Source organism: Sebastes fasciatus, chromosome 3, assembly GCF_043250625.1.
Source record: "Sebastes fasciatus isolate fSebFas1 chromosome 3, fSebFas1.pri, whole genome shotgun sequence".
In the NCBI taxonomy this organism is placed as follows: Eukaryota; Metazoa; Chordata; class Actinopteri; order Perciformes; family Sebastidae; genus Sebastes; species Sebastes fasciatus.
In genome coordinates this window covers 6,336,457-6,360,687 of record NC_133797.1, presented here as the reverse complement: position 1 = coordinate 6,360,687, position 24,231 = coordinate 6,336,457, and the positions used below count along the sequence as shown (strand labels likewise).

General features: G+C 39.8%; 1 protein-coding gene across 5 annotated transcripts in view; it reads right to left on the bottom strand.

The window, feature by feature from the left end:
- The window catches only part of tenm3 (teneurin transmembrane protein 3), a 385,078-nt gene extending 380,332 nt beyond the window's left edge, over nucleotides 1-4,746 (bottom strand). For all 5 annotated transcript variants that reach the window (XM_074628332.1, XM_074628353.1, XM_074628362.1 and 2 more), the window contains exon 1: nucleotides 3,912-4,746. The gene's annotated coding sequence lies outside the window, so the exon portion shown is untranslated. The remainder of the gene's footprint in view (nucleotides 1-3,911) is intronic.
- Between the last annotated feature and the right edge of the window lie 19,485 nt (nucleotides 4,747-24,231).

The following is a 24,231-nucleotide window of genomic DNA, read 5'->3' as shown; positions in this document are numbered from 1 at the left end:
ATAGGGATGCACCGATAACGATACCAGAATTGGTGACAATGAGGTCAATCTCTTCAATTCGGTTCTAGGCTTATACTATACTGTATAATGGAATTTTAATTCTTATTCCAGTTTGGACCAATTTGATGCTTAATAAAAAAAAGTATTACACTTGGCTACTTGGAATTGAAATTTCTAATAATTTTGAAGATTTTTTTACCAAGTTGCTGGTGTACAATTTATTATTTTTATAATAAATAACAATTCAGTAAATTTATATCCATTATATATTTTATCTATGTATATATATGTTACATTTTGTTTTACAAAATTAGGAAAGCAATGTTTAAGTCAAGCCTGATGTGTTGCCTTACACATAACAGAATAATCCCAGCATACATTTTATTTATTTAACACTGGTATCGGATCGGTACTACTAGGTATCAGGCCGATACCCAAAACTCAGGTATCGGTATCAATATCAGGACTGAAAAAGTCAGATCGGGGCATCCCTACATTAGATAATGCCTCATTAAACATCAAATTTCAGAAAACTTGTAATGCATAAAGTAATGAATCAAGCGGGGGAGTTTCATGGTGATATTTATTAGATCAAATGTTTACCCTATTCACTTGTAGTGTCTTCCCTTAAACAGAACACACACGCACTATCTGTCATCTGTTCTATTAAGCTGGGAACGGTCACATACAATAGTTTAAAACACTTTTAAACACTAAAAATTTGTTTAAACGCTGTCTTTCTAAAGCAATGATACCAAAAATATGTTTAACCTACAATCTGCTCACTTCTTCTCATGTTTAGTGAGGGGGCTGCCTGAGCCATCTGTGAAACTCACAGCGGTGTACAGTACACTTCCACAGTGCTACAGTGTCCGTGCAAACACCACTCACTTCGTTTTACCTTCCTCTTCAGCCTGTTTGTTATAACCAATGACTGCTCTATACCTTTGGACTGCTCCTGTTAACAGTACAGATTGGAACAAACATATTCTCTAATACTTAAGCTAGGGATGCACCGATCCTGGCTTGGATATCGGGCCGATACTGACTCAAATAGCTGGATCTGATATCGGTGACAATGGGACTGATCTATTCAATTAAATTCTATGTGTATATACTATACACACTATAGACTGAGATTTTAATTCATTCATTAATTCTGCATTAAAAAGTTTTAAACCTGAATTGTAAGTCCTGTTAATTTTGAAGATGTTTTTACCAAGTTGCTTGTGTACGATTTATTATGTTAGATACTAAATAACAATTAAATAAATTCATATCTATTGTTTATTGGTCACATTCTGTTTTACAAAGTTAGGAAAGATGTGCTTAAGCCAAGCCTGATGTTGCCTTACACATAAAAAAAGAATGATTCCAGTCACTTCTACACAGTGAAGCATACAGCTTATTAATTAAACACTGGTATCGGATCCGTACTCGGAATCGGTCGATACGCAAAGCCCAGGTATCTCTATCGGTATCGGGACTGAGAAAGTCCGATTGGTGCATCCTTAGTTAAGGTACGACTACATATCCAGTTAACTAATATGGCTTCACTGACTATACAGCATGCCCTCATTATTGTGCAGAGGCTGTAGTTTAGATGTTAGAGACTTGGACACCATGAGCTCAAAATATTGTATCCGTTATGCAGCCACAAAAAAAGGAATATATGTATATATGTACCTTGCACTTTACACTTTGCAGCAGTTATATACACTATACAACCACACTTCTGCTTCTATACAAACGGACCACTACAGCCATTTTATCACCTTTCTCATCATGAGCGTGGAATGATGATGAACTTTAGTGAACTGAATAACACTCAGTGGAGATACAGCCAGCGTAAAAAAACGTGATTATGTAATATGAACATTGTTTTTTAATAAAATAAGGTAAGACCTTTTATTTTACTCAAGGTCACCATCCTCACACTCCTTCACCTTCGCAGTACTCTACTGACGGCCACACCAGTGTTGTACAGTAACTACAGAAGCTCCAACATCTGAGCAATAACGCTGCAATTCCCGTAAAGCTTCTGTTCACGCAAGATTTTCCATGAAATTTAACTTCAATACCGTATATCCCAAAGCAAAATAATCGAATGGGACAAAGATATTGTTACCGGGTCAAAGAGTGCGGTGAAGACACCAAAAATGGCATGTGCTCTCTATTTTAAATCACACAAGGAAGAAGGGGAAGGCAAGAGCAAATGTAAAACACTTCACTAGAATACGAAGTCAAAGCAGTTCACACATAAAGTGACAGAAAAATACAAAATAGAGTGCACAAACACCTATTGTACACTTTGCAAGAGGGCAAATAAGGATATCACAGGACGTGTATGGGTTAACTGCCTGAAACCGCTAGAAATGACAGAGACATGGAAGATATGAAGTACGAGGAGAGAGAAAGCAACTCAACATCTACCCTGCCGCTTTATCCTTCACTAGTTTCAATTTATGTGGTTACAATATCGCCATTACATTTACTTTTCTCACACACACACACACACACACACACACACACACACACACACACACACACACACACACACACACACACACACACACACACACTCACAAAACAAGACGAGCCTCTATAACAGGGTTTATTCCTCGAAATGTATCACAGGCTAAATACAGGCACTCCTCTTTCAGAACAGAGGTTAAACTGTTACAACTGTAATAATCTGTCATATCATATGCCAGGGTTATTTCAAAACTATGTGCAGGAGCACTTACAGAGGAGGGGACAGCATAATTTCAGTGTTATTTAATTCACAAGAAATCGCCCCCAATTACAGACTGCAGGAGAATGACAGTTATAATAATAGCGTTCACTCTCACCTCTATTACAGTATCTCTCCCACTTCTAAAAATGCATTAATAAAAAATCACCATTGAATAGCTTCCCATACAGCAGTCTGGAATTTAATTTAATAAAATTGGGATTTGGTATAATAAGTGGTGTTTAAAATTTAGGAGATGTGCATATGAAAAAAAAGACACTTCACCCACACACACGCACACACACACAGAGAGAAAATGACCCTGCTTGTTTATTTTCAAGGCTAAATAACTCGACTTTAGTTTTCTTTCTCCTTTTTTTCCTTTTGTTCAGCCTCCTCCGAAACCAAGCCCCTCTCCTCTCATCTGCCCTCCTCCATTTACACTAAAATAACAAAGCTACAGTGTAAAATCCATCGCCTTTATTAGTCTTCGATTATTTAAAATTGTCTCAGTATCGGACTCTGTAAATTACGACTAAATGTTGAGAATTTAAACGCGTCAAGAACTGAAAGTATATAGCCACGAACCAAATAATGAAGTACGTAGAGAACAGCCATGTACGCCATTCAAAAAACTGTCAATTTAATGAACTCTGGATTAACGGCAACGGTTCCGTGCATAGATAATTAAGAATCAAGACATTTTCTAAATGTACATCAAAGAGGTCACCATTCGGCATTATAATTATCCTAGAAGCTCTGAGCCTTTTGAGATGAAATCAAGGTTTAGAACAGGTTCTTCTCACTGCTGGCTCGTCCGCTCATCCAGCTGTAACGTTACAACACGGTGGTAATAACAAGCGAACCAATTAGAAAAAGTTACAAGTGGTGTTTGCTTTTTTTTTTTATTGTTGCCGAATTAAAGAGCGGATAATGATATATATATGAATGCTCTCAGAACATTCCAGTAGTGTGGTAGGTTTCCACATGACAAGCAGCAAAATGTATGTATGAGCTGCAGCTGCCCACTTTATAACGGAGGGAATTGACATCCGTCGATACGACATTCAGCGTTTAATGAACCTCGGAATTTTCTAGATGTGCCATTCAAATAAACATAGCATGTGACTTCTTCACTCTTTTTGGTCATGTTGTGTGTTCGTCGGGGCTGTCCTACCTGTTCGTCCCGGTGTGTGTGTGTGTGTGGAGGGGGGACCCTCCTCTCCTTTAGTTTAACGACCAGGACCACCGTCGTCGTGTAGCCGCTTTTATTTTCTTCCACTTTTTTTCCACAAAAAACTTCTTCCACTTGTTCAGCTTGTTGATTTCAACGTTAACGGTGAAACTGACGAAAAAACAAAACTCGAAAAAAGTGCATTCAGAGCACCATATTCACCGAGCAGTCCTTTCCACTACTTTATACTCACGTTCTACGCAGTTTATTCCCACTTAACTTTAAAAGTGTTTTCTCTTTCTTTTCCCGCGGAATGTGTAGTTTTTAAATTGTAGTTTTTGTGTTGTAAAATGCAACGCTGCGCGTGGACCAAGGCTCGTGGAGGACACTATATCCGAGGCGGCGCGAGCGCGGCTGTCAGAACAGACGCACACGTGAAATAAGCCGGTTGTATAAAGACGGATGAAAAAGCTGGCATTCTCCGGACTCCACGGAGAGAAACTACAATTAAACTACCACCGAGTCAATTAAACCGTGATGTTTTCTCGTCCGTAAAGCGTCCTTTTTCTTTGGAAACATATAAATCGCTCCGCTGGTTGGAACACCTTTCTCCCCCTTTTGCTCCTCACTCTTCCCCTCGCGCGCTACGGTAATAATAAGAGTCTCCGCAGCACCGGGAACGAGAGAGAAAGAGAGAGAGAGAGAGAGAGAGAGAGAGAGAGAGAGAGAGAGAGCGCGCTCCGGTAAGAAACGGAGAAACGGAGCCGGTCCTCTGTTATACTGCTGCTGCCCTCTGCGAGTGTGAGCCGGCGCGAGCTCATCTCCTCTCGGTAAAAAAGATGATGATACGCCAAGCGAGGCAGAAACGGGAATGCTGGGGGATCCCCTGCTGCGTCCAATCCTGACGTCGCTACCGGTGTGTGCAGCGAATATGACTGCGCGCGTGTGTGTGTGTACATGAATGATCGGTGAGCGTGGTTGCTGTGTGCGTGTGTGTGTGTGTGTGTGTGTGTGGTGGTGGGGGGTCAGCCAGCCGTGACTTTGAACTGTATGACCTGACTGTGACAGGTGACGGCGGAGAGGACACATAAGACACCCGTCTGATGAGGTGTTTATTTCCGCTTTTAGTCTGACTGTCTAACATGGTATAAAAACAGATAGAACACGGAACGAGGCTGACCTGCGAGATTTACAGTATATAGCCTAAAATATGTAAGCTATAAAATTATTTTATATTCTGATTCAGTTCTGATTTTAGATAATTGCAATGATAACTCCCCTCAAAGCAGCTTGGAAGTGATCCTATAATACATCCATGACCAGAGATTAGGATTTAAATTTTCCACTGGTTTTGGTGACTTTCTAATAATTATTTTCATCATTTCACAACACATTCTGATAAGGGATACACCAGAGAGTGTTTTCTGAGCAAAAAAAACAAGCATTGCAATGTCATCCACAAACCACAAATCCAGCAAATAAGTGCCTGTCACATCAGTGCGTTCAGAGCTGTAAACTGTGCTTTTTCCCCCCTCCTAGTAGTATTTAGCTTCTAAAAAGCCAGGGTGAACAAATTAAGTGAACACAGTCAACTTCCAAGTTACTGATTAATTACGGAGTTAGTTTTGTGCCGAATAATGGACGGACAGCAAAAGCTTCCTCACTGTGTTGCCCTCAGTGAATAGCTGAGTTACTCGAGCAATTGCTTTCTACCCGCATTCGGCATTGAGATCAGTAATATGAAGATGAAATATGTTATCAGTTTTAAGGTGACATGCTTGTTGGCCATAACGAAATAAGGCGCAATAAGGTACAAGCCATATAGGAGATATTTATTCTAAAACACTAATGGTTGAAGGAGTCATTGAGGTGCAGAAGAAAGCACATTTAGAGGTGTATGTATGAAAGTGCATTTGTTTGGTGGCCACTGTAAGGCATGTGGTTAGTGCAAACCAAACCAAAAAGTACATATCATGGTGCATTATGGAGAGAGAGAGAGCACATTGGCATCTAGGCAGACAGTCTAGGCTAAAATGGAAATGGTGCTGGCGCCATTGCAGTCCGGAAAATAATTGTTCCAAAGCAAGCTAATTAATTGGTCAAACGATAATAGATCTATTTGATTAAAAACAATGTAGATTGTAATATTGCTAGGTACTTGATATTGGTCAAACTAAAACATTTGAACCAAAGTTAAAAAAAAAAAAAAGATCTTCTAATTCATCTAACACCTAAACGTATAACAATTTCATCATAATAATGCAAAATGAAAAGGGTTAGAACTTTAACAAAGTAATATTGTTTGGTAGAAAACAACTTCAATATTGTATGAGTGATCAGAACATTTCAAAATTATTTATGTTGTAATGCAATCCAATACAGCAGTCCTGTAATAATAAAATGTTGTGTGATAATCAGTTCATTCAACTCTATATCAATTGTTCAAGAGACTGCCGTGAGAGTGGACTTGGTCATGAGACAGTGCATCAGCGTATCCCCTCCCCCTTCACGCACTCCTTGTGTGGCTGGAGCTAATTGGTGAGCAAGTTAGTGCTGGAGAGAGAACGGGAGGTAAACACAGCAAATAAAGCAGTAATAAATTCTAGCTGGACTTTACTGAGTTTCTAAGCCTTTGGATTACCTGTGTGTGGGAGTGAAAACAAAGTAAGTGCATATCTTATCGGTCCTTGAGTTCACGTGTGGAATTATATATATGACCACATGGTTAAGCTATAAGTGCCCTCCAGGCTGCTCATTAAGTTGTCCAAAGTTATTGTAACGATTTTTGAATCAAGAGTTTTAGCTGCTGCAGCTTCACAGTTCATGCACACCGTGATCCGGGGCCTTAACTGAACACGTTACTGACACATTTGCACTTTTCTCCAGCGAAATGACTCCTCATTTATTGGAGTAGGAATTGTTTGCACAGCTAGTTTTGCAATATTGCAGGGCAGAGAGACATATAATGTTATTTCAATATAATTTATGTGATGCAAATTCCGTTTAGTGTTGTTACTAGTGATTTCTTCATGTTTATGATTTACAACTGTGCCTTGATGAACTCTCTGACCTGAAATTATAAACGCAGTATACACAAAAGATGACATTGAGAACAGGCGGAGTAGATGGATATATGTGGGATATATCCCAACAATATTCAACACATTTTACTGAATGAGTTGTAATTGTGGCTTATGAGCCTTTTTATTGATACTGTACTGTCACATTAAGAGTAAAAGCGCATAATATTCTATTACTGACCTGAAAACTATCCTGTGTTAGTTATATGCTGTTCAGTATTGGTATTAAAGGCAATTTTTGTTCCGTGTATAGTAGCAGTGTATATAGTCTCCTGTAAACCATAACCTGCCATTAAACTGGCAAAAGGAGGTTCAGCGTCCACTGTGTTTGATCAACACACTGTGGCAATGGCTTGCATTATGTTTATAATATTGTTGCTCATCTGTAAATGTAAATGAAATATTACAAACGCATTTTACTATTATTAAATAACAATATAACCTGAATACATTGTATAGAACTGAGTCAATACACCAACAACTAGTTGTAGCCCAACAACAAACTGAACATTTTATGTGAGGTGGTGTTTATGGCAGGGCTATTGTATTGCATTGCATTACATCATAGAAATGTTATTTTTCAAGTCACTCTGTGTAATTTTAATATCTTGATTTTCAAAATTAAAAAAAAGAATGAAAGGAAATTGGCAATGGTAACGTGTATAGTAACCAATTTGAGTCTTTGTTACTAGCTTGACTTACGTCTCTGTGTCCTTTCTCATTCCCTGCACATGCTACTTTTGACACATGGCAGATCTTTCAGATGTTTTTTTGCTCGTACACAATACAAATGTGTGGACAAGCACAGACAGCACAAACTATGAGATGTCAATAATAGCCTCTGAACTGAAAGGTGCGAAAGCTAAAATAAGAGTGTTATATCACAGAGGACATTCATATGTATAGAGATACATGCCATCTTTTCAACACCATATCTAATAAAAAAACTGAGCACAGTGTGGATTCAACCACAGCCAACCTTCATGGATGAGGCTGGCTTTCTTTTTTTTCTTATTTTCAACAACTCCCATTAAAACAAGCAATGTGTTAGTCTGTCTCTCAATACTTCCCTAACCTGCGGTCTAGCCCATCTGTTCCTACTGAACACGTAAATCTACAAAAACGGCTCACGGCCTATAGTTTTTTTTTTGTGTTTTTTTTTTTTTAAAAGGCTCAGTAATTTCCTGAAACAGATGGGCACAGTAGTTTGTAGCAAGCATGATTCCAGTAGGAGGAAATAGCTAATTTATAGTGGACTATTTTCTGCAGCGGATTAATACACATTTAGTGCACCAGTGCAGTCATTCCCAAAGACTAGGGTTGGTCGCAAGAGATTTTATTAGGGTCGCCAAATCAATTTGCAGAATTTGTTCCTTTGTCGTATTGTTCTTCTAATTGTAGCCTACTCTACTCTACTGTAGTTTGTTTTACTGATGAGAGGAAACAAAAATAATGAGATAGCCTGTTAACTCCGCCTAAATGCATTTATTGTCTCATTTATAAAGTATTTAACATGTGTATATGTTCTCACCAACACATGCATAAAACAAAGTTGTGATTTACCTCTTAAAAATGGCTGGTTTACCTATAAAGTAAGGCCAGAATGTCCATTTATTCACAAAGTCACTCTTCTCACGATTTATATATCATTTTTAAAAAGTGGGTCCCCAGAAAAAAGTTTGGGAAACACTGCTCTAGTGAGAATTTGTGGCAGGAGGACGGTGTATGTGGGATTGAGCCTGCATAAACTACAGTGTGTGTGTGTTCATGGTGATGGAGGGATATGTCACCCAGTGCAACAGTGTGGCTCATCGATGTGTCTGTAATAGTTGTGGGACAACAATGAAGCTCTACGGCACAGAGGAAGAAGAGATATATCAGGCTTTGACACACAGACAATACTTGTTAGTAGATACATTCATTGTTGGTTTTGGTGGGCTTTGTTTACAATGAGAAACATAAAGAATATCAACAGTTTTAGCCAACCTTTAAGTGAAACTAGCCCCCAATACAATATACTAAAATGATAACCACTGAGCCACCACGCTGCCCAATTTCAGAATCATGCTTCACTTTTAGAAGATGGGTTCACAATCTCTCTAGTTTGTCCTGTTATGAGGACTGAAAACAGCAGGCCAAGCCTCAGCGTTCATATGGGCACCTGACTATTGTTTTTAAGGAACACTGTGTAACAATTAGGGAGATCCATTGGCAGAAATGGAATATAATATTAATATGTATGTTTTCTTTAGTATATAATCAACTGAAAATAATAAACAATGGCTGTATTCGAAACATCATACTATACTAGTAGTACGTACTGATTTGGTAAAAAAAAATGTATGTATTCTGCGAAAAAAAAGCAAAATCTACAGTATGCCAAAAGTACCCGGATGTCGTACTGATTCTGAAAAAAAACTCCAGTATGCATCGGAACCAGTCTACCTCGCCTGCTGTATCCCACAATGCAAAGCGCTGGACCACGACAGGCTACGGTTACAACAACAGCGACCATAAAACGGCTTGTTTTTTACATTTTTTGTAGCTATTTCATCACTAAATTCAACTCTGAAAAGTTTTGAGGCGAGAAATCAACTTTAGATTTAGAATATTGGCAGTTTTACAATATTATATGGCGAATTGAACATTTGCTCCACTGTTGTCGGAGTTTTGAAGCCCCACAAACTGCCGTCACAGCTAGTTAGCGCCTGCCGGGGTCGCCACCTATCCAGCTGGGCGGTCACGCTCAGAGACCCCGCTATGAGCTGGTTGGAGCTCTCAAGAGACCGGTCTCATAGACGAGGGGCTTCTATTTCCTTATTGACGGATAGTTTGTTTAAATATCACAACACAGATGTCCATTATAAATTAACGGGAACCTGTGATTATCTGCCTTTTTGGAGTTAAAAAGCTCCACAATCGCCCGCGGGCGTAGCTCGCTCGCCAGCCAGCCAGTGACGCTCACAGAGCGGCTATCAGAGCAGCAGAGTGGCAAGGGAAAGAGCAGCCTCTGACGGGGCAGAGAGATACCTGCTGAGACAACATGACCCTTTTTAACATTACTCTAATATCTGGAGGGAGATCAGTCCACTGTTTTGTTTCTGTAACTGAAAGTTTGAGTAACGTAAATGTTGCGGATCAATGTTTTATATTTCCCGTCTCCCCTCGTTGATGATCCTGTTTGTCTCACTTCACTATGAGCTGTTAGAATACATAGTTTAAACCTGCAGTATCTTATAAAGCAAACAAACAACATAAATAACAAAATCTAAGTTGTATTTTTCGATGATATACAGCAACCCTCATGTTGCCCGAACTTTAGAGGCCATATTCTCGCTGGCCTTCTTCAGCTTCCTCAGATGTTGCGAGTTCATCGCTTCAACCTTTCACTTCAACCCACGCCGCCACACCGGCATATCAGGCATGTCTTTTTTCTCAGAAGACAACATGGTGTTCTACTTAAAGCAAACTAAAATCAGCCAACCTACACCAGTCTTTTACTACAAAACACTGTCATCCTTTCCTGAATCCTTTCAAGACCCTTGCCAACTACTTACAGTTACGGAAATTCCAGAATTTACCAACATCACTTCATCTTTGAGTCCGGTCAAGTGGCTACTTGGTTCTGGTTCCACCATCACTTTCGCCACGTCTTCTTCTTAGAGCCGCTACTTTGGCCTCCCGTAAAAGCACCCCAGAACACATAATCCAAACCATGGGCCGCTGGTGTTCCCGAGTGTATCACCGCTTCATCCGCACAGATCTCACAGATCTCAGATTAGCTCAATCCAGTATAATGTAACTGGGGGTTTTGGGGGTCCGTCATGCCCGGATGCTACGGCGGATCCTCGAATGATGCTCCCCAAACCGCATCTGACTAAGTGGACAAACCACAAGTAATCATCTGTGTTTTCCTTCAATACATTGTTAAATCACACATGGCATTTCAACACATAATCTTCATTTCATAAGACTTAGAAAAAGCTGGTTTGAGTCGTGTTTTGATTATTATTTCTTTCAGTCAAGTCACATGAGAGTCAAGCTGTATTTTGTGACATTACCAGTTTAAAATACTGAACTCAACCGCAAGGTGTGTGTGTGTGTGTTTGTGTTTGTATTTGCATGTCTATATCTGCATAAAACAGTTTGTTGTGTTGTTTTAGCCTGCCCTCCCAAGGCCATGCCAGTTACTATACAGCAGGCTACCCTGTGTGTGTTTTTTTGAATTTACATACAGAGAAGTATTCATTCTCTTAACATTCACATGACATACACACAATCACATTACAAATTTCACTTCGGGGATAAGTAAACTATATATCTATTCATCTATATCACATAAACAGATCTTCTCTCTGAAACACACATACACACAAATGCTTTCACTTACTGGGAAGCATTCCAGTCTGTATTGATGGTTACCATGCACATTCGTCTGGAGTGTGTGTTTAATCTGTGCCATTGTTTTATTTTTAATTCCTGGGCCCCTTTTTCTCTTTCAGGGGACTGTGCTGGTTTAAAGACAATCTGAATACTCTGCTAGATTCAAGAAAATGCACTCTTTGCTCCCAATTCAGTGCTAAGTATTTAAGCGAGAATATTTCAACAATGTCTTGCTTGCAGAGCTCCAGGCTCGGGCCCACCTCCAGTGCTAGGACCAATCTTCATCGCCAGGACTCATGGTGGAAAATTAAGTGCATTTATCGCTCTTCCTCACATGTCACTGTATTACGAAGTGTATAGTTTTATCACGCTAATATCCTTGTGCAAATAAAACAGTAACAGTAACTTGAACATAATAGAACACATATATTTTTTTTTTATTTTTTTTAGATATACTACTTGTTACACAGGCCTTTTCCACACCAGATATTAAATATATATAAAATGCACTGAGAGGAGAAGCACAAATGTGACTCATAACATAAATGATGACTCCATTCCATTTAAATTTGCAAATGACCCACCCAGGCCCTGAGGCTGGCCCAACTAAATGGAATATAGCCATTGCTAGTAGTTACGCCTACCTCAAGTCTAGTCAATTTTATTTATGTAGCCCAAAATCACTGCTTTCTCTCAGAGGGCTTCACAATCAGTACATCACATGGCTTCCTCCAATTTAAATTATCTAAACAACCAAAGAGACAGAAGTCTTATAGGGAAATATCCTTGACATGCATCACACAGTTGCACTGGTATGTGTCTGTTGATATGTGCTAACACTTAGGTAATCAGATCAAGGTATTCTCAAATTACATTTTAATAATACAACTTAAAACTGGAGTACTTCACATCCTGTATATTCTACTCTCTATATACATAGTATTATCATGTCTTCATGGGTTTCACCTTACTCACTTTTTGGCCTAAATCCCATCATTATACAATTATTGGTGACCTACACACTGTCTGACAGCAGCAGTCTCCCACCAGCTTCATGCACTGTACTGTATACATCACAGGCCACTCTACTAGAGCCCTTGCACAGGCCTGGAAATTTAGTTTCAGCCTGAGGCATTCGGATTCCTGCCTGAGACTGACGGCTGATGCATGTCCTCTGCACTTACCCGACTCAAACCTTTAGCCAGTGTGAAAAAAAAAAAATCTAACTCACTCTCAATAGTCACGGAGCACCAACCAACTGACATGTTGTTTGTCCACTTAAAAAAAGAAAAAAATCTTCATTTTCCAAAAAAATAGGGAAATAAATAACTTGCACATGCACAGTTTAATGCAATTCAGTACAGACATACAACAAACTTTTTTAAAGATTTAACATATTTCACTGTTTGTTGATTAATATTTGACAGAAAACTGACTTTAAATAAGTATACTTTTTAAAGTTGTAAACTTAGAAATAACTCAAAATAGTTTCTGTCATTCATTTCTTTTTTTGCCTGTCTTTCCTTATGTATTATGTAGTAGTATGTATTTTGTGTGTATTTTGAAATACTGATAATAAAAGATGCGTTGATCTGCAAAGTGTGCAAACCGGGTTGTAGCCCTGATAATACAATATGAATGTATATCAAATATTCTTCATTCATATTGTCACCTTTATTTTCCTCTATTAAAACAGTCAACACACACTCACATTCACTTATGCATGCACACGCACGTGTCCAAATACTGAGACACCCACTGACACAACACAATCTGACTCACTGACACACTGACACACCACATCTGGGGACATTTCCTAAGGAAAATCATGCAGATTTATTCCTCCTATGGGTCAAAAGACAGAGAACCCCGGGGAGAGAAAGAGAGAGAGAGAGCGAGAGAGACAGAAAGAAGAAGGTGAGAGTGAAAAACAGGGAGTAAGCGATCAAAGAAGAGTAAATGAAAAGAGAAGAACGGAATAAAAAAAAAATAAAAAAACGAGGGACAGAAAGAGGGTAAGGCTGTTGTACAGGACTTTTGGCCTGTGAGGAGCTGTCTGTGTACATGAATACCCTGGAGGTCCTTTGACACACACACACACACACACACACACACACACACACACACACACTGACAGTGACACAGAGAGAGGTTTCGCTTGAATACACACCTGTCCTTTCACTCTATGGTACACAGCACACAGCCTGACCACAGACCATGCTCTCTCTGTGTGTGTATGTGTGTTCCTGTGTGTGTGTGTGTGTGTGTGGTAAGTGTAGCTTTGGCTAAGGGTTATGCTCTTATGTACATTCATTGCCAATGTGCACTCAACAATGGGCATGAATCTCCCTCTGTCACACACACACACACACACACATGCCAAAGCTTTGTCATTGTGTCATTGTGTCAGTAATCTGCTATCTAATGTGATAGTAAACACACCCTCTTATGTGTTATGCTGTCACATAACTAGAGAAGTGTTAGGACAAGCCAATGTCATCCCTGTCTTCTTTCCATCCCTCTCTCTTTCTTTTTTTCTCTCTCTCACTGATGGTATCTGCGTCTGCCACGACATTTCCCCATCACGCCTTCATTGACTATTGGCACATTCTCAGTCCCAACTTGTCAAGTACCGCTGCTCGGTCAATGGCCCTCTGCATTGGAGGCCGACACACGGAGTACCCCTCTTACATTACTTTTGGACGTGTCAGGGACGGCGTGTGAATATACGATCATTACATGCATAGCGTCCTTTCAAAATAAACTTCCGTTTTCAGAGGAAGTTAGATTTAGGCAACACAACCACTTTGTAAGGTTTAGGAAACGGTTGCAACATTAACTTCATGCTGGTGATTCACGAGACTAGCGACGTGAATCACGGGACTGACGATACTAACTGGTCCTTTTGACTAACAACTGACGTGACAAAATAAGTCAACTTTTAGTTTCACACGGGCCACGAAGAGTGGTCTGGTTGAAAGTCTTGTGTTTGTTTGACACCAAAGGGTGCCTCCCTGCATCGGTATCCGGTGCCTAGGGGCGCTTACCAAGCGGCGCTTACCAAGCGGCGCTTACCAAGCGGCGCTTACCAAGCGGCGGTACTGGACTAGTTAGAAGTGAGACTGGGCTACACTATGACATTTCAACGTAACATGTTCATTGGCTATCTGTATCTGCTGTAACATTTTAATGGCATGTCTTCATCGGGTATTTGTATCTGCTACGATGTTTAGACATTACGGTGTCTATCTTAAATCCGGCGCAATGCGACCCATGGCGCAACGCAACTGTCATTGCTGGTTTCAGACTGAGGCAGTTGTCATTTACACGCCCAGCGCCCATGTTGTGTAAGTAGCAAATGTACTTGCGCCCATCTGTGCACCTATAGGCGTGTTAGTCTTATAGTGAGGTATGGTCAGGCTTTTTTGGCGCATTGCTATCTTGAGGCAGCAGAAAGCGATTGCGCCATTGACAAACAAAAACCTGGTCTAAAGTCTGGTGCAGTATTTTCCTGCTATTTAAAAGGCTGATTATTCAGATAGTAAGATGTGTCTTCATAGGCAGGTTTACAACAAGCGCACACTCTACTTGTTACACACACAGGGACTCAGCAGCTCCTTCTCCTCAGTTAAACGCAGTCGATGCTAGAACAATGACATTATTTATGTTAAGGACAACACTAAATTCAGGTGGCAGAGTATAATAGAATATAATGAAGGGAAGCTCTCAGGCATTCTGTATTGCTCAACCTGCAGCGCACTCTCAGCACTCCTCCTGTCACTGGCGTGACCGCCGTGACCAGAGAGATCACGGTGCACACACACCTCTGTGGCGTCTCCTCTCCTCATACCTCTGTGTGTGTGATTGTAGTTGTAGGCTACTTCAAACTTTGGGGGCCCTCTCCCCCTAAATGACTGAGGCTGATGGATTTGCACGTTACGCACCGCCTCTCCAGCAGTGCACAGCTGCAAAAAGAGGATTCCGCTCAGCCAGTCCGAGCCCTCCATGGGTTGCATCGGAGAGCAATAGTTTTCATTTTTTTATCAATACATGTTTATCATATTTAGCTTAGCCCCCCGTGCCTCCTGCAATAGGTTATCGGTGCATTGGCTCATATGCACTCAAATTGAGTTGTTGATGGGACAGAGGATTGGGAAACAGCGGAGGCAGAGGATCCACCGGACCAGCACCACATACATCTATCTGCTCACACACTTTCACTTCACACACAAGCAGATCTGTTTCCTCAGCAGAAAACGGCTCACTTCTCCAATTTCCCGAATCAACCTTTTATATAACAATGCGCAAATGTGCAGGCGCACCTGGCTTTTAAAGGGAATGGGAGATGACACTGGTATAATTCCTGTTACGCCCCAAAAAACACTATGAATAATTAAGAGAATAAATGCAACCCCTTTTCCTCGTGCGCCTTACTTTGCGCCCAGATTATGTGCTGCTTAACTGGCAATAGTGGAGTTGGACACGCCGTAAATGCACTTGCGCCTTGCAATTTAGACCATAGATCGTTAAAATAAGGCCCTTAGTCTTCATCAGGTATTTGTATCTGCTTCAACAATTCAGCGTTACATCTTCATAGGGTATTTGTATATGCTACGATGTTGCGACATTACGTCTTCATGGAAGAAAGTCTGTATTTGTCGGGCCCATCCACGTCCTGTCCCGCGCGTCCAGTGTGGGTCTTTTTTTTTGCTCTTTATACTACGTCACCACATTCCCAGGGCACTTTCTCTGAGTGTTTACTAATGCTGTGGATGGGTTTACATTGTAGTTATTTAAAAGCCTGGTGCGTTTCATCTTTTTTGGGGCATGTTTTATTGAAGTTATAGACCTAAACTAAATGATATGACTGTGACTGAACTGTGATGAAACACAATGCTGGTGTTAATATTGATATTTCTATCCAAATTCATAAAATTGGCATTCCATGGTTGAAAATGGTTCAACATCTACTGTTTTAAATCAGCCCTTACATTGCAAGACCAATTCTGAGAGTTGACCGTTTATTGGGATTAATCTACATTCAATTTATATTAATTCAAAAAAATTATGTTAACGCCCTCTAATAATATCCCCCTCCTCGTCTCTCCCCACAGCATCGTTTTCACTTGTCCTGTACCACTGTGTAGTATTAATCACAGCACAGCACAGCACAAGCCTGTATTTTCCAAGCTACTGTAGCTAGCTGTCGACGCTGCGTCGAAGCTTTCGCCATACGGAATTAGGCGTGGTTTCATCTCTCAGGCCCTTGCCCAGTTTTTGGCATTTTTCAAATTTATGTAGTGGGTGAACTTAGGCTCAGACCTGGACGGTAAAGATACACTTTAATGAAAGATCAGTATGGAATAAAACAACACACGTATACGTAAAAACTTAGTTTTTTAGTGTTGACTTAATACCAAACGTTTTTACAGTATATGAGGCACCTGGGGGAAAAGAAAATTAAAGAAAAAGTATGTGTGTGCTTGCATCTCCATTACAGACTAAACTCAGGAAATCGACTCGGACGGTCCTCACACATCTTTTGTCAAATATGGTTCTCTCTCTCTCTAACCACAAAGTGCCTGACCTGAGCCTCATAGCCTGCTGGCGCTCACTGTAAAGCAATGTGTGTGTGTTCATCAACATCTGTGTTCTGAAGAGTCCCCTTTTTTAAAGAACAGTTTACATTACATGTCTAAACACAGCGACATCGATAGATGGACCTTTTTGTTTCTCTTTTAGGTAGAAACTTGATCGTGTGATCTTCTGCATGTCGGTCTGTATGAGGACGATACACACACACACACACACTGTTAGGTTCAAGTGGTTAGGTGGCTTGAAGGAATGTTCTGCACACGGGAAAATGGACACACATACAGCTATGAAAATACGTTTGAAACCACTCGGGGGAAGTCCCTGTGTCAGGGCAGTTTCCCATGTACATATACACACATCATGCACAAATTCCCATTCACAGATCAGTTTACTAATGGCTACGCGTTAAGTGCCAGATGAACTTGACTGGACTTGCCTTAAGGGGGGCTTAAATGTGTTTTCTTAGCTGAGTGTGTGTGTGTGTGAGTATTGCTCTTTTTCAGACACTGAGATCATAGAGGTTTTCTTTCTCTCTTTCCTCCATTTCCTGTCTATTTTGATCCTGATGCATTTCTGCTGCACATAGAGTCAGTTACATGTTCTATACATTCACATTGTGGGCAACATAATGAAGACATCACTGAAGTCCCTTCATTTCCTATAAGCTGAATGAGCAGAGATGCTTGGCCAACCCCCTGTTGGTAAACCAGTTTGTACTCTAAACTGCTTTTGATGTTCACCATTCTGGAAATCGACTTAGCATTATTGATTACGTGTAAGGTACTGTGAGGCATGCCACATGTACCGCTATTTATATTGTATGCTCTCCATTGATTTGAGCTCAGGTGTGTGTATCAGGTATTGGTGGACGTGGAAAGCATCTGTTTGCTGTGGTTATGGTGACATGCATTTTAGAGGTAATTAATACCAACAAATACCAACGACGAGTATTTTACTGTCACATTAGCAAAATGAATAGAAAGACAAAACCTCTTTTAACAGCTAATCAAATTAAGAAGGTGCCCTCTCATGAGACACAGAGGGGTCGGTCACGCTGGTACCTGACTGGGAGGTATAAATAGAAAAGGTTGGGTTTACAAGATATAAGGTGTGACTGATATGTAAGCTTTAATCCATAAACTGAATACAACACACCTAGAACACCAGTTAGCCCCTGTGCAAAATGTGCCAGCTACCTACTGCTTTATTTATCTATTGATGTAAATGCGTGAATTTGCACATTTTATGATGACATGATGTATTGGGAAAAAAACAAACATTTTACAGAATGTCTAAGCAAACTGGAGCAGATATTTTACAGGAACATCTAGTCAAAAGACAGTATTACCATGCGAAAGATTGGAAAATGTTGACACTTTGTCACAGAGGTAGGGTTGCAGGAGGTGGATCAACCCTGTCAATGGACAATAATGTAGACTCTGAAAATGGTGGATTACATTTATTTATCTTTAATCATTATTCTCTCTGGTATGGTTAAAGTTAGCAAAAGAGTGTGTCTACAGTTAATCATAAGGTGAATGTGACCTGTAGGTATATGTGATTGGACATGGACTCTGTACTCCTGCTACCCATGCACCACCCAGACCTCCAAACCCATACTTTTTTTCCTTGTTACTTCATGCTCTGACATTGAATATTGGCATTGGACGTAAATCATGAGGTGCTGAATCATCCAATAAGGACTTAATTTATAGGAATGCAGTGCTGAGGGGAATCAAAATTACAATAATTCTGAGTTCAGCTTCAACTTTTCTATTAAACAATGTCTTTAAATAGTTCAGTTTCTTGAATGGTGGAAGAAGGGTGGCCTCTGTTAGTCTGTCTCATTTATGTAACTGATTAGTAGCAGAAGTACAAAGCCCTATTGACCAGTGTGAATAGTATCAGTTTGCAGTTGTTGGGATTAGTGTGTCATGTATTGGAGATGTAATCAGTTCTTAGAAGAAAAGGTTCACATAGGTGGAATTTGGATATTAATGGCACCTCTGGATGAGCTCATTTTCAACAAGAGTTGAAATGGGACCTGTAGAGTCTTAGCTTACCCTGGAGTGTTGAACGATTTTAATTTGTTTTGTGTAATACAACAATCAAGCAAAAAAAAAAATGTTTGCAATACAATTTGTTCATGAAATGAATTCTCTTAAATTAGCTTTTTTTCCCTCTAGAACTTATAAAGTTATTCTCATAACATTCGGACCGCAGAGGGATAGCCCTACAAAAGTTAAAGTCTGTCACTGACTGACTGAGTGATGAAGTTACACGATTGGTCAGCCGAGTGTTGGAGTTTCCTCATTGGCCGTTGCTCTTTCAAAATTAAAAGGCAATAACAGTTCTTTGTTTAAATTTTTTTTTGGGGGGGGGTTAGGTTGACAGCGGTTCCACTCACCAGATCCACTGTACCGCTGGATTTATCATTATAGACATGACCACTGACTATTTGTGTAACAATATCACAAATACACGGTCCAGTCGTATACTCAGTTTGGACGGAGTCTTGTGACTTTTCCTTCATCTTTGCATCTCTTCCAACAAAGTGGCCCCATTATTTCAATATATCTAGCAGCCCCTTGAGACCCTCTAAATGCTATTCTTAGAGTCTTCCTGTTAGGGGACAAAATATAAATATGCCCTAAGGATGCCTTAAGGGTTCATGGTATAGGTGCTATAATTACCACGTTGAAAAGTTCATCCTCTGGTTAGCATGTATACAGCTCAGAATGTCAAGGGATCACCACAATCAGTAGGATCCATCCTCTGAGGACTATGAACATCCACAGAAAATGTCATGTAAACACCACTATTTGATATCTGTTACAATTTAACCTGAAGGAATTTCCAAAATGGAAAGAGTTCATCATCTGGGGAATATGAATGTGATCATTACATTTATGATTGGCCATTAGATTTAGATTGTGTACTAATTTGAGGGGTTATTTTTGGCCTGAAGGGGGTGCTAAAGAGAAGGCCTCTGTTGAACGCATTCATGAATATCCATACTAAATTTGATAGGCTTGCACATTTGCTTGCTCAAATGCTCCTTTGCATCGTGTTGTGCCCTGAGGTCTTGCTTCCAGCGGGGGAAAAGAACGGGCTAAAAATTGAGAATTTTAGAAAAGAAAGACATCGCAGCCGGTTAAATTATTAGATCCATGACACTGTCAAGCAAACACAGCAGAGGAGTCTTGTTTCTATTTAGACTGTGGCTTTGGGAGGAAGGATGGAAGGGCAAAAAAAAAAAAAAAAATCAAACAATGTGGAAGAAAAAAAAGAGTCATCGGTAAACACCATTTACATGAAATGTGGCCAATATCCAGCAGTCAGGTTGTGCCTTTCGGGGCAAAGTGTGTGTGTGCGTCTGGGGAGAAAACTATCCAAGCTGGGGGATCCACACTAAGTCCTGCTGACTGGGCACTTTTACATGGAAAATAAAAGGGGATGGGAGACCATAAGATAGAGCCATTTACACACACGCACATACACACACACACATATGGACATATGTCCGTGTACACACACAGCTTATTGTTCTCCAAGGCAGTTCATCTCCTCCAGCACCAGCTTTGTGTTGTCAGGTGCACAGGTTTCTTTCATTATTATGGCAGTTATACTGTTTCTTCACACGCAGCATTACTACATCAATATCTATAAAGCTCTGTTATTACAGAAAAACGTGTCCCCAACTCTGCCCAAACAGAAGCAAGAAAATCACTTTTTAAGTCACTGACATGGCAATTTTGTAATACTACTGCATTATTCAGGAGGAAATCTAAATGGAGACAAAACGTTCATTTAAAAAGCATTGCCCACAGTTGGAATTACATTCAATAAAATGTGTATACTGGGCTCCAAATTTTGCATCAATATCTCTTCAGTTCTGGAAACTCTTTCAACCCTAAGGACACGCACAAATCTTTAGAAATAGTTGTATCATGATGTCATGTACAAACTGAATAGACATGATTCATTTGTCTTATTTATCCCTGAGCTGTAGAAATTAAGATGTAATTTGACTAAAAACATGTTTATTCCGCAGCTTACTCATCTCTGATTGCAATGCTAAGGCTTTCTAAGGTCTGTTATTTCTGTATAATGGTAATGTTTCACATTGAATCACTTCACTTTGCAGTATAAGTCAGGTCACATAACATTTATTTAGCTTATTATAAAATAATTTGAAAGTGTGGTTAGTAATTGCAAGCACAAACGGAAAAAATCCTGTCAACATAGTGGGGGTTGTTAGGTTGTGCAGACTGTGGCAAGCACACGGGAACTCGCCTGACATCTTGAGGAATTGTAGCATTTATTAACCGACAGCCTAAACTGTGCACACACTGCTGAACTACTACGTTCACAGCAGTAACGCTACTACTGACTTCATGCTCGCCGTCAGTCCGTCACACACACACGCGCTCCCCCGCTCTCTCTCTTTCTACCGCAAACACTTGAAGGAGTTTGCTACTTGTATAACACATTTTAAAAAACATCTTCAAAAGCATCCTCGCCAGGGAGCATTTCTGCTTCGCGTGCACAAATGCAGTCATGTGAACGCGGGGCTGTGACGAGCGCTCGCTCGACACTCTCTACGTGCTCGCAACTGCTCAACTCGCTCGCTTTGGAGACGGGGATGGAATAGACGGTGGCTGATGTGTCCGCTCTTTGATTGGTCACTTTCAACACCTACAGTCGCTGACGGCGAAGGCAGAACATGAATAATTCATGAACACGTGACACCGTTGTCCAATCATAGAGCACGGCGACGCGCTTTGAGTTCAGGCTGGTGCACGCCAAGGGTAGAGAACGAGCAGGGAGGCATCTGATTGGTTATTTCCAAGCAGACCGCGAGGCAGTGATTGGTAGATATTTTTACAGAATTACAGCAGCTACAGATGACGGCTCTTTTCCGGTCATTTTTCAGAGCTCATAAGTGATGGATCGTTGTCGGGTTGTAAAGACCATTTCAACCAATATAACAAATAGTGTATACTGGAGAACATCGTCAACCCTGCCTTTAATGCTCCGGATATCATAGAGAGTACTTTAAAATGAAGGTATTCCATCCTAGCATATGGGGTCCAGGTTCACTGACAAAACTACAGTACATGTACATACAGTATATGAAATATTCCCCCAATCTCAGACTGTATAATAAAAAAAAAGTGAATTTCAAATGCACCCTACCAATCATTATCACTTGGTTGTGAACCACATTTGGTAGGTGAATTCTGTCTCAGCTGTCAGTCACAGTTCAAACAAGAAGAACACGGGGATAAGACGAAATCTGTGTAACACTAAACCACAAAGCCTCCTCTAAAGGTGCTAACATACCTCCCAGCCACACTGAGACAGCATTATGGTGATGACTCTGAATAAAAGTTGCTGAGTTATGAACACAGCTTTCCACAAATCCCCAGTTTCTCTTTTGTGCTTTGCAATTACACTCAACATGTCAAAATGTGTCCGCATGTGTTGCTCTTTGGCACATTGTCTACTTGCGGTGTTGTGCATTAACCATTTGCTCCTCGCTTTCTTCAGCTCATACCTTTTTGTGATCTGACAGCTGTATTGTGGTATTTTGCCCTTCTGCAGTGGTTTGTATTCAGAACAAGTCAGTATGTCTGTGTTTCTTTCTTTTTTTCCATTTTGTGTTCGATTGTTATGCTTTTGAATCACCTCTCCGTCACCAGTTCTGTCTAGACGGACTTACTTTCAAATGATTCATCCTATTGTATTACGTAAGTCTACTATCGTCTTTATTGTATTCTTGTTTTTTTTTTTTTCTGTATAGAGAACAATTATAGTTCCATCTGTGGTGCTAAATGTGTAATGTGATGAATGAAGTGGATAGTTTGATATGCTCTTTGTCCATAAAGTGCTTTGAAACAGACTGAAAATAAATTGAATTGAAATAAATTAACTTGAACTGCCAAAGATGCAATTGGCAAAAGACTACTTTTACTTGGAAACATTTAAAACAGTATTTTTAATAATGGCAGATGTCCTTGATTGTTTTAATCCTAAGTGAATCAAGACTTGCTGTAAAATGTGAAGTACTGGAAAGACTCCAGTTCAACTCACCTACTGTACTGTGGTGAAGTCAGAGCACCCAGGATAGTACTAGCATATTGCAAGACTGAACATTGATATTGGAAAATCTGCAAAACATTGTATCGTGGTTATGACAAATAAACAATGGTTAAAGTATGCTTGAGGTAAGTCACTAAATTTGGTTAATATTAGGAAAAGATCATAGTTGTGGCTCTCTAGAAGATTACATTGTTTGTCCGTGCCCCATTACAAAAATGATTCATATGACATTTCTTACATGCCACCTGTACAGTTAAAGGTTTGGTTAGGTATAGGCACAAAAACTATAGTGCTCATAGTTTAAAGAAAAGCAAGTCACATGCTTTGTCCCGACATCCTCCCTTAATGGTTTTGTGGCACTTTACCAGTGTCATACTACTTCTGCCTTTTTTACTGAATGACACAAGCCCTTGTATAAACATAAGATAAAATAATCCTTTATTAGTCCCACAGCACTGTCGGCAAGGCAACTTATTGAATGAATGAATGAATGAAAGACTTTATTTTGAACATATAATAAATAAAAACAGATACAAAATAATAACAAACAAAACAAGAGTTATAGTGTCCGAAAAGGAGTAGGTAGAAGAAAAACTTATATTACCCTACCCCTTTCTCACTTCTCCTCTATTAACTCATATATCATAGAATGATAATATAATATAATATAAAAACTATCTCAGATTTATTTACATCCCAAGTTGAATATATGAACAGCATCCCAAGTTTATTTACAACCCACAAATACATCCGGAGTTAAAAAGTATATAACCAACCTTTAACACAACTCTTCTTCAACCATATACCTCCCAAAAATATCTTTCTTGTATAGCTTTTTAAATTGATTTATATTTGTGCTCCCCTTCTCTTATTCTGTTTAAGTGGAAACATGTTCTACCTCCGACTCATAATAGGTGGGTGAAAGATATGTTACTCTCCATTGGTTTGGAGAAACTTCGATTTTCCCTTAAGGGTTTCGTCAATTCTTTTGAAAAGACTTGGAAACCTCTTCTAAACCATATTGAATTTCTGACCTCCTTGCCTGGTTGTGACGACTGAGCCTACTTATTTGTTTTGTTGGATTGGCGTTGTTATTTTTTAAAATCTCTATTATTATAATTTTTTTATATATATATATATATATATATATGTTTTTTTTA